Source organism: Echinops telfairi, unplaced genomic scaffold (genome assembly GCF_000313985.2).
Source record: "Echinops telfairi isolate 266 unplaced genomic scaffold, ASM31398v2 ScPeMD7_5;HRSCAF=22, whole genome shotgun sequence".
Taxonomy (NCBI): domain Eukaryota; kingdom Metazoa; phylum Chordata; class Mammalia; order Afrosoricida; family Tenrecidae; genus Echinops; species Echinops telfairi.
In genome coordinates, this window is record NW_022103901.1 from 40,394,515 (window position 1) to 40,404,475 (window position 9,961).

The 9,961-nt window shown below is 45.0% G+C and overlaps 1 long non-coding RNA gene across 1 annotated transcript in view; it reads right to left on the minus strand.

Moving 5' to 3' along the window:
• Positions 1 to 1,491, minus strand: part of LOC123520901 — a 6,746-nt gene extending 5,255 nt beyond the window's left edge. Inside the window, exon 1 of the long non-coding RNA XR_006679414.1 lies at positions 1,407 to 1,491. This is a non-coding gene — a long non-coding RNA (uncharacterized LOC123520901). The remainder of the gene's footprint in view (positions 1 to 1,406) is intronic.
• Positions 1,492 to 9,961: the final 8,470 nt, after the last annotated feature.

The following is a 9,961-nucleotide window of genomic DNA, read 5'->3' on the forward strand; positions in this document are numbered from 1 at the left end:
ATGACAGGGGCTTGGGTGGAGGGCAAATGTTTTGAGAATGATGAGGGCAATGAATGTACAAATGTGCTTTACACAATCGATGTATGTATGGATTGTGATAAGAGTTGTATGAGCCCCTAATAAAACGATTAAAATTTTTAAAAAGAGAGAATGAACTCCTCTGGGCTCTGACCAACTATACAAGCGGCGGAAGTCGAACAGATTGGTCAACCTCGTCCACTGTGGCATAATAGAACCACTGATGAGCCTTTTAACTGTGGAGGTAATTCTGGATGCCATTTAAAATCCCTTCAAGCTGTTGAGAATATCAGTGAAATGAGGCACTTAGTGTAGTGATTGGAGAATGTGTAGGCTTGGACAAGATGAAGCTCTACAAAACCATGACAACGAGTCTGTCTGTATACAAGGCTTCCCTTGAGCTTGACTGAGAAGTATTCTCCATAGAGGAGGAGGAAGATCAAAAGGTCAGAATCATGATCCAGAAATGACCTCTGAAGGACATGCCTTCCAAGCTCCGGATGGCACCCCAGGGACCTTCAAGCCTGGGCAGCTGAGTCCTAAGGCTGTTTGTTGTGTCCTTGGTTTGGTATAAATGTGCCTTAACTTTTTATAAAAGTGATGTGTTAATGGAGTACTTTTTACAACCAGACTGTACTCGAACAGTTCCAAACTGGACGTCCTGTATGAAGCCTGTCTCCTGTCCCCGGGTGTCCTGTTTCTCTGTGGAATTTCTGATCTCGTCGTGTCCTGCAAATGAAAATTCCATCTTTGAAAAAATTAAATTGTGCATTACCTTTCTAATAATTGTTTTTTACGTGGTTAGGTTTCTGGCCTCATTCGCAAAACACTAACTTTGTATTCGTTTGTCTGAGATTTCCTTCTTGTCCTTCTTTCAAGAGCCAGCTCTTCCATTTTATCTATGCAGCTTGGTGTCTCTTTTCTTGTTTTAGGTTGTCCTTACTAAGTTACTCCTCAATTTCTACTGTTTGGGTTTCTTTAAGGTTTTGTAATATTGAACGCATGTTTTGTATATCTTCAGTCTTTCTAAGAAAGAACTTTACATTTTACTAGGAGGAAAACAAAAAGAAATAGAATGGCTTTCAGGAAAATATCACTGCATGGCACAAAGCCACTTACACAAAAATTATGGCAGAAGGCAGTCAGGGAGAATAAATCTTATACACAGAAAAGACCAGGGTCATGGTCCCTTATATACAAAGAGCATCCATCAACAGGAAAGCCATAGAAAAGCAGACAAGAGGTATAGGGGAGCCTACATATGAGGTCAGTGAATCTGAAAAGACAAATCTGGCCTCACCTGGTAACAGGAAGAGAGAGAGCATCTTGAATAGCCTCCAGACACATCATTACTTTAATATGGGTATAAAAACAGCAGCTTCTCTTACCTGGTCGTAAACACAGCTCTTTTGTTCACAACAGAAACAGCCAAGCGCCCTTCGAGGTGAAATGCCAAACCCACGTGCCCTGCTTCTCTTATAGGAGACGGGCTCTTGAGTGGATAATTGCAATAACATGAAGAGCCATTTTCACCCGACAGCTAACAGGACTCGCAGTTAACCCAGCGACTGAAGGGCCCAGGGGCTGAGGAGTTGAGAAAATGGAAACACACGCTGGTGGCAAAGACTTGCTACGTGCTACCTACCTTTCATGGACCCGTGTCAAAAAAGGGGGTCATGGCTTTGTCTTCTTCTGGCGTGTCAGTGAGTGACCTCTTCATTCGTTCCACCTGGTGGGGGTCAACACCAGGGGCGGCTCCTTCTCAGCTGGCGCACACACGACACCTGCGCTCCCCACGCCCCCTGAGCAGAAGCCTGGAGGCCCTGGTTGAAAGCCCCACCCACCAGACTGATGTGTGAGCTGGCAGTGGGGTTCCTACACACTTCCGGGGGTGCTTCGTATCAGTGATGGATGAGGAAACCCTGCTTCAGCCCCTCGACTGCACCCCCTCGAGTCACAGCTTCCCAGAGGCATGCTTGCAGAGATTCAGAGTGCACAATTCAACTCCAGGGGCATGTCCGTCACCCTGAACGTTTCCAAGTGCCTCGTTGCTCTCCACTCTTCCTTCCCCAGGCCACCGCCGATGTGGGGTGTCGTGGCGGGTCAGGCTGCATCCGATGCCCCTGGCATGGTCCAGCATGAGTAGGGTGAGAGTCAGCAGTAGCTTTGCTCACTGTTACTTGGAGTCATAAGCCGCCCTGTGGGCATATTGCAGTCTAGCCTCCTGTGGTGGGTGTGTAGTCTTTCCTAAGCCTCTCTCTGTAGGCTCCCATCTGCAAGCCCGATGGGAAGACCAGGGGCTGTGGGACGACCACGGGCGATTGAAGAGGTGCAATCAGTGACTGTTCACTTCTATTGAAAAATAGAGGATACTGGTTAAAAAAAAAAAAAGGACAATCGCATACATTTTGGGGGAAAGGGCTGTTAAAATGCATATCTTTCTATTTGGAGGATGGCACTTTGATATTCTTTTCTTACAGATGTGTAGCCTCGGCAGTGCAAGACACCTCAAAAGTATCTGGAGTATGGAATCCCATTTCCATGATGGAAAGCCAAGGCAGAACGTTTATACTTGCAAATATGTGTGCAAACATATATCTACACACACATATCTACACTCACTGCCTTCAGGTTGATTCTGACTCACGTGACCCTGTAGGGCAGGGTAGAACCGCCCCTGTATGTTTCTGAGACTCTAAGTCTTCACGGGAGTAGAAAGCCTCACCTTTCTCCGATAGAATGGCTAGTGGTTTTGAACTGCTAACCTTGCGGTTAGCAGCCCAACACAGAATCATGATACCACCAGGGTTCCTAGAAAGGTGGTGATAAATTGCCTTTATGAGAGAGGCAGAGAGCTGGGCACCACAGAACCAATTTCCAGTTTCTGTCACTGGAGGGCGCTGGAAGTGTCCTTGGTGGAATAAATATCTTTTCCGGTAACATTATACGAAGTCAGCATGAACTTAGGACAGCAAGAGCTAACTAGACACATAAAGGGAATTTTATTTTTTAATCCTTTTGAGTTTGGGATAGGTGCTGACCCACAGCAACCTCCCGTACAAGAGGACAAAGGGTGGCCTGACCTGGCACCAGGCTCACAGTTATTGCTATGTTTAAACAAAGGCACTGGTGTGGCCGCATGCCACTCCATCTTGTGGAGGCTCTTCTCCATGGACCTTGGGAAATCTTGAAAAATACCAGAGAGATTCGTGTAGAAGTAAAGGTCATCCCACCCCCACCCCCAAATAATCCCATCAGCGGTGGCTCTGGTGTTTACATTTTTTAGGTGTCTGATCGTCATTATTGTAAATTCCATTTAACCAATTCACTTCTATACCGTGCATTTATTTCTGTCCAACTCTGAGCTCCATGAGGAGCCCTCGTGGCTCCATCGGTAAATGAAAGACAACTGCCTGCAAGACCGGTGCTTCACACTCACCAGCTGATGTAGGGAGAGAGAGGCTGCCTGCTCCTTAAAGACTTACACCCCACGAAGCTCGAGAGAGGACTTCGAATCAACACAACGATCGTGAGCGTGGTTTGCTTCTTTGGTTTCTCAGGCCCACAACCAGCCAATAATTACAAAGATGTTTAGGTTTGGTTTGGCTTGTTTGTTTTAACCTAAGTTTTAGGGATAGTCCCTGGAGACATAGTAGTTAAGTGCTTGGCTGTGAACCAAAAGGTTGGCAGTTCAAATCCACCAGTCGGTCTGCTGGAGAAGCATGAGGCAGTCTGTTTTCTTTTTTCTTTTTTTTTTTTAACATTTTATTAGGGGCTCACACAACTGTTATCCCAATCCATACACACATCAATTGTGTAAAGCGTATTTGTACATCGTTTCTCAAAACATTTTCTCTCCATTTAAACCCCCGACATTAGGTCCTCATTTTTCCCCTCCCTCCGAGGCAGTCTGTTTTCATAAAGATTGCTGACTCCCCTCCGTGTGCAGAAGTCTGCGGGTGACAGTGACAGCCCCAAACCCGATTTCAGGGTCCCCGCATGAACTAAGCCTCTGTGAATCCCCTCAGACCAATGACCAGGGATGGGAACAGCCTTGCTATCAGAGCACATGGGAAAGTGGATTAATGCAGACAGAGTGGGGTTAAAATTTAACACCTTATCATTTGTTCTCCCTTTTGACCCATTTTAAATTTGTTCTCATTTTCATTGTTTTCTTTTCTTTCCAACTGAGGTTATTCTATGTTTTCAGGAAGGGTAAATCTATAGACAATAAGTGGTTTCTAAGGGTTATGGCAAGGGGAGGTTGACAAGAAAGAAGAAAATCTTCTAATGATTTTGGGTGATGATTACACAACCCTTTTTATTTTTTCATAATAGTTTTATTGACATATCCTACACAATCCAATATTTCCATTCACATACAATTCTCAATTCTGTTGTTCAGTCCCCTAGAGAGAAGTTATGCAGTTACAGATGCTATCAGCTCCCCACCCCCGACCCCCTTCTTCCCACCTCTTCCCCTACCCTCAGGGAACCGTTAATCCTCTTACTGTTTCAGAAGGGTTATCTATCTATCTTTCATGCACTGAACAATCTTACATATACAAATGAGCATACACGAATCTAACATGATTAATGAGGGAAAACAAATAAATACCTTAACAGTAAGGGGAGGAAATATTGAGTGACTAAATAGTTATGTGGTTCATCAGTGCCATACCGCACCCTGGATTCATCATCCGTTCCAGGTAGCCTTTCTGAGAGGGACCGTCCAATTACTTGGCAGATGAGCTTTGGTTCTCTATTGCATCTATGCCCCTGCACATTGAGTTGGTTGCGTGATTGTGACCGTATGATACCTCTTCCTGTGGACACCTCATGAAAACAGACTGGTGTGCTTCTTCCATGTGGACTTTGTTGCTTCCCTGCTAGATGGCCGCTTGTGTAATTACAAGCCTTTAAGACCTCGGATGCTATACCCTTTGATTGCCAGGCACCATCAGCTTTCTTCATCACATTTGCTTATTCACCCATTTTGTCTTCAGCAATTGTCTCAGGAAGGTGAGTATCATACAATGCCACATTGTTAGAACAAACCATTATTTGTATGTGTGTTTGTGTATCCTTTGAAATGTTCTTTTCTTTTTAAATTTTTTATTAAAAGATCATTTTATTGGGGACTCTTACAACTCTTATTACAATCTGTACATCAATTGTATCAGGCATATTTGTACATATGTTGCCATCATTATTTTCTAGATATTTACTTTCTATTGAGGCCTTGGTATCAGCTCCTCTTTTTTCCCTTCCCCCACCCCTTGTGGCCCCTTGATCGATTGTAAATTATCATGTTCATATCTCACACCAACCACTGTCTCCCTTCCCCCATGAGTTCTGTTGTTCTTCCCCCTGGAGGAGTGTGTGTGGTTATGTGTTGATCATTGCAATCAGTTCCCTCTTCCTCTCCTCATTCCCCCCCTCCCTTCTCCCTACCCTTCTGGTATCAGTATTCTCATTCCTGTTCCTGGATTCCATGTGTTGTGAGCTCTTATCTCTTATCTATACCGGTGTATATGCTCCGGTCTAGTCCGAAGTGAGAAGCAGCACTGGGGTTATGATAGTGGGGGTGAGGAAGCCTCAAGGAACCAGAGAATTTTGTGTTTCATCAGTGCTTGACTGAACCCTGATTGACTCATCCCTTCCCTGCAACCCCTCTGTGGGGTGATTTCCATTGTCTACAGATGGGCTTTGGGTCTCTGTTCTGACCCCTGTCATTCTCAACAATGTATTTTTGTTTGGTTGTTTTGGGTCTTCTGATGCCTGTTATCTGATCCTGTCCACACTTCATGATCTCACAGGCTGGTGTGCTTCTTCATGTGGGCTTGTTGCTTCACTGCTAGATGGCTGCTTGTTTAACATCAAGCCTTTAAGACCCCAGAGGCTATATCTTTTAATAGCTGGGCACCATCTGCTTTCTTTACATTTTTTTCCCCGTTGCATAGATACAGCACATTTTACTTATCCATTGTTTGACTCTTGAGATGGGTGTTGGTAATTTAAAAAAAATCATTTTATTGGGGGCTCATACAACTCTTATCACATTCCATACACACATCCATTGTGTCAAGCACATTTGTACATTTGTTACCATCATCATTCTCAAAACATTTGCTTTCTACTTGAGCCCTTGGTATCAGCTCATTTTTTCTCCTCCCTCCTTGCTCCCCACTTCACAATTGCTTATGCACCTATTTTGTCTTCAGTGATTGTGCCAGGGGGGTGAGCATCACAAAATGCCAGAGAACAAACCATTCTTTAACTGAGGCAAGATTTAGGTAGAAGCCCAAAGTCCATCTGCTTCCTTGTTGTATATATATATTTCCTCCCCTCCTACCCAACAGTTGTTTACTCATAATTTCCATTTTAATAATTCCTCTGACACAGTTCAATTGTTCAAAGACATTGAGAGAAGCTACACACTCGGTGTCATCAAATTTAGAACACTTACTATTCTCTTGTGCCCCTCGTTGTTGGCTCCCCGCTCCTCCCCTCCACAACTCTCTTTAATGCTTAAACTCTTGAGTTATCTGATGGAATTATGAGTCAATGAGACTGTTCTTTTTTTTTATGATAACTGCCTTGATGCCCTATGGAGCGATGCCACTCCATCCTCTAGGGCTGCTGCGAATTCACACTGATTCACTGGCAATGGATTTGGGTGCTCACCGTGGAACATTGGTTTTAGTTTCCCGCATTATAAAACAATTCCCTTTGAACATATCCCCTCACTTTTATCTTATAAGACTTTCTGGGTTTTTAATAATGTGACCTAATTTTAAGGTTTTTAATAATGTGACCTAATTTTAAGGTCCAATATTTTTTTCCTTCTTACTGTTCTTCATAACACTGTGTTCTTATGAAGTTGTTTTACAAGTTGAATTTATCAGCGCAAACACTTGTTTTCAGTGTGCCTATTTTCTGCACTGCTTCCATGTCCTCTAAAGACCTCCGAGCTCACCTGTCATTCTGCCAGTGAAGAATGGGAGGCTTCCTTCGAAGGTGCTCTTTCCCGAGCTCGATGCTTCAGAGTAGGAGCCCTGGTTGTGTGTTGGTTACGCACTGGGCTGCAAGCCACATTCAAGACCCCAGCAGCTCCGAGGCAGACAGAGTGGGGTTTCCACTCCCGGAGACAGTTGCAGTCTGGGACACCCATAGGGGTCACTGAGTCAGCATTGACTCCATGGCACTGTTTGTTTTTGCCGTCGTTCAGAATGAGCACTCAAGAGCAGTTGGGCTGAGCTTGTTGACTAACAGCTGTTGCTGGTGAGGAGGCGGCAGGTGAGCCGTCATAGTCGTCCTATGGCCCCCAAAGTAAGTGGGGCGAGAAGGAAGGGCTTTCCTTCGGCCAGTTACCTTAGGAACAATCTGCTAGTCGCCAGCCTATGCTGAAGAAGGGGGGACACTTCCAAAAGGTAGGACAACAGCGGGTGGCCATTGCGGCGCGGCGGCGTGCTGCTGAGTTCATCAGTGATTCAGTGACCCTGTAGGACCGAGAACAACTGCCCCATCTTTTCTCCCCCCCCCCAAGTGGCTGCTGAGTTCAACCACTGACCTTCTGCTTGGCTAATTTAACCTTACTCAGCACCTAGGGATCTCGTGATAATGTAGATTCTGATTCAGTATCTGGGACGGAAAGGCCAGTTCTCGACAGGGGGCTGAACCAGAATGAACCGGTTCAGAGTGCTGGTGAAGGTATCCAGGTGTGCTTCGCAGAGCAGCTGCTGTCAGCGGAAGCTGGGGGTAGGGGTGGGAGGTGGGCAGGCAGGAAGCACATCTGTCCTTCCAGGTGCATTGACCAGAACCGCGGTGGGCAGGAAGGATGTCTCCCGGACGGACGCCATCGAAGTCAAGCCCTGGTAATCTACTTGCTGCATGTGACATGGGAACACGTGCCCAGTTAACCGTGACTAAAAGCTCACGGAGTCTGTGGAAAAGGAAAATGCGTGCTAAAAAGAGAAAAAGTAGAATGTCCCAAAGGAGCTCACCAGCCTTAAAAATGCTCTCAAAGGGGACCTTTTAATGAAAGATGTTCAAGAGATAGCAGCTGTTGGGGTGTCCAGACGACATTGCCAAGAGAACATGAGGCGCATGAAGAAGGCAAAGATGACATGAACACATGGGCGGATATTAAGAGGACTAAAAGGAGCCTTCTAGCCCAGCATGGACAGTACCCGGTACTGGTGAACCTGAGGCAGGGAGAAAGGCTGAAGGCAGAGAGAAAAAGAAGGGGGGAAACAAAGCCAAGGCGACAAAGGAGGTTCAGCCTGGGCGACGCTTTAAATCGTCCCGGAAGGTGGGCAGGTGTCTGATTAAAGTGTCTGACTGATTTCAGCTTCCACCGCTGCAGGCTGTTAATTTCACCCTAAATAAATTCGAACCTCCTAGAACTCAAGTCTGTCTTGAGAACATGAACAAACGGGTTCCCTGTCTGAAGAGAGCTTTACTTGAAGGGCCTTTATTATCCAGGGGCTTTCAGATGTCACAAGTCTGTCAAGTAGTAATTCATTGCGATCATTTGCTCTGACAACTTCAAAATTCTGTCAGTAAATGCCAAACGGACTGACAAATTTCAGATCACTCAGATCTATCTGGAGCCATTATGCAAGCATCGTTTGTGTGGAGTTTAAATTCGGAATAAGAACTATTTTGCATGTAAAAGAAAAGAAAAATCAAGCACAGCCCAAAAGCAGATTACAGACTTCTTAGAAGGCAGAGTTGTTTTACACAATCCTCAAGGAACTTTCCAAAGTCCCCGAGACCCAATCCTACCCAGGTTTAATACACATTAAAGCCAAGTGCTGTCCATTGTTGCCTCCATCTCGGAAAACGCAGAACAATCCTGGGACCTCTGACGCCTTGATAAATCTTCTGGTCCAAATTCCTCTGATTTCCTGGACAGTTTATACACGGTTGTAACCCCAGTAATGATGGCAAAACCAAGGCCGGGCGCGATGATTGTCATTGCAAGGGAGAAAGATAGATGATTAAAAAGAATAACCACTATCGACATTTCAAGAAACAAAATGAACAATGCAGCATAGAACAAACAGTAGGGTGTGCAGAATCCACTAGACCACTCCCCTGGCATTAGCCTCTGGAGCCACGGCCTTTGATGGGAAGCGCGAGTCGCCGGCATCACCGTGAGTCTTATCTGCAGGGATCAGAGGGCGAAGAAAATAAGTGGACGTTTGACTAGACCCTAGCTTCCTGTTTGGTGTGACATCCCTGGTGGAGAAGGTGTACAATTACATTCAATGTGAATGGACCGCGGACCCCTGGTAGCGGCATGGACTCCACCCACCAGTCTCTGCAGGAGAAAGATGATGTTGTCTGCTCCCCTAAAGATCTAACATCTTCCAAACCCACAGAGGCAGCCCTGCTTGGTCCTAGAGGGTCCTGACTCCATGCCAGTGAGGTTCTTGTTTTTTTTAATGCATTGACAAGTTTTGAATTTAAAATGTTTAATTAAAAAAATGTTTAAGTCCTGACAATATAGCACAGAGAGATAGTTACTAGGCTAGCCAGGGAGTTGACTTACAGGCTCTCTCTGATTCATTTGTTGATATTATTGATTTTCCTAATTTGGACCCATCCTTGTCTTCGTGAAAGGAACCCGTGTAGGCATTCTTTATTACAGTAAAACAATAGAGGTGATTTTCTGGCACAAGGAGACTACTGCACTATTATGGAAGAATTACCCTGTGTGTAGGAGATGCATGTTCAAGAATTAGGGGTGAATGTTGACACAATGTGAAAAATGTAACCAGAATCCTGGAGCAAGTGGTATAGAAATTGTTCAGTGGGACCCTAATGTAAGCTTCCCCCTAAACCACAATAAAATAGTAATAATTATAATACAACTAGGGGTGACATCACAAAGCCTCCCACTTTCTAACTATTTAGCAAATGCTAATTTAAAAAT